At 42.8% G+C, this 930-nt stretch overlaps 1 non-coding gene across 1 annotated transcript; it reads right to left on the bottom strand.

Moving 5' to 3' along the window:
• Positions 1-208: 208 nt before the first annotated feature.
• On the bottom strand, positions 209-315 carry LOC118482340. The gene has a single exon (XR_004868383.1). It is a non-coding gene; the product is annotated as a small nucleolar RNA R71 (small nucleolar RNA).
• Between the last annotated feature and the right edge of the window lie 615 nt (positions 316-930).

Raw genomic sequence — 930 nt, 5'->3', positions numbered from 1 at the left:
TCTACATATTACTAATTTCTTAGAAATATGTGATACCTTTCGGATCAATGGAGCATCAAATGACGCCATCCGCCTCCGAATGTTTCCTTTCTCACTAAAAGACCGAGCAAAAGCTTGGCTCAACGTCCTCCCAGCTGGATCGGTAAACACCTGGGATGAACTAGCCCAAAAATTTCTATATAAGTATTTCCCTCCCGCTAAAACGGCTAAATTAATGACTGAAATTAATACATATTCACAAGAGGACGGGGAATCCTTATATGAAACTTGGGAAAGGTTCAAGGAGCTATTACGCAAGTGTCCACATCATGGCCTTGCGATATGGCAACAAGTATCCACTTTCTATAATGGACTGTTGCCACACACCAGGCAGACACTTGATTCTAGCTCCGGGGGACTTTTAGGTAATCGCCGCCCACATGAAATATATAACCAAATTGAGGAAATTGCTCAAACCAATTTTCAATGGCACACTCCCCGAGGCAATAAATCTATTGCCCCGGGCGCCCATAAGGTTGATGAAAGCACTTCTTTACAAGCCAAATCGAGGCCCTTTCTTCAAAAATAAAAAAGTTAGAAATGACAAAAACAGTCTCGGTTATGGCTTGTGAAGGGTGTGGTGGGCCACATAAAAATTGGAGTTGTATGAAAGAAACGGACGATCAACAAGAATCGGTAAGCTACATTGATAATAGACCTAGGCCGTCGGGTCCTCCAACGGGCACTTACAACCAAGGATGGCGAAACCACCCAAACCTTGGTTGGAGAGAACCCGGCAATAGTAGTAACCAACAAACCCAACGAACAAACTTTCAACAACCAAGGAATGAGTCACAAAATTTCACTCAACAACAAAGTGGACGAGAAAGGCTTGAAGATACTGTATCTCACCTCATCTCCGACACTGAAAAGAAAAACTCGGAAAGATTT

This window comes from Helianthus annuus, chromosome 9 (assembly GCF_002127325.2).
Source record: "Helianthus annuus cultivar XRQ/B chromosome 9, HanXRQr2.0-SUNRISE, whole genome shotgun sequence".
In the NCBI taxonomy this organism is placed as follows: domain Eukaryota; kingdom Viridiplantae; phylum Streptophyta; class Magnoliopsida; order Asterales; family Asteraceae; genus Helianthus; species Helianthus annuus.
Note: the sequence above shows the minus strand (reverse complement) of the source record. Positions and strands in the feature narration are given on the sequence as shown.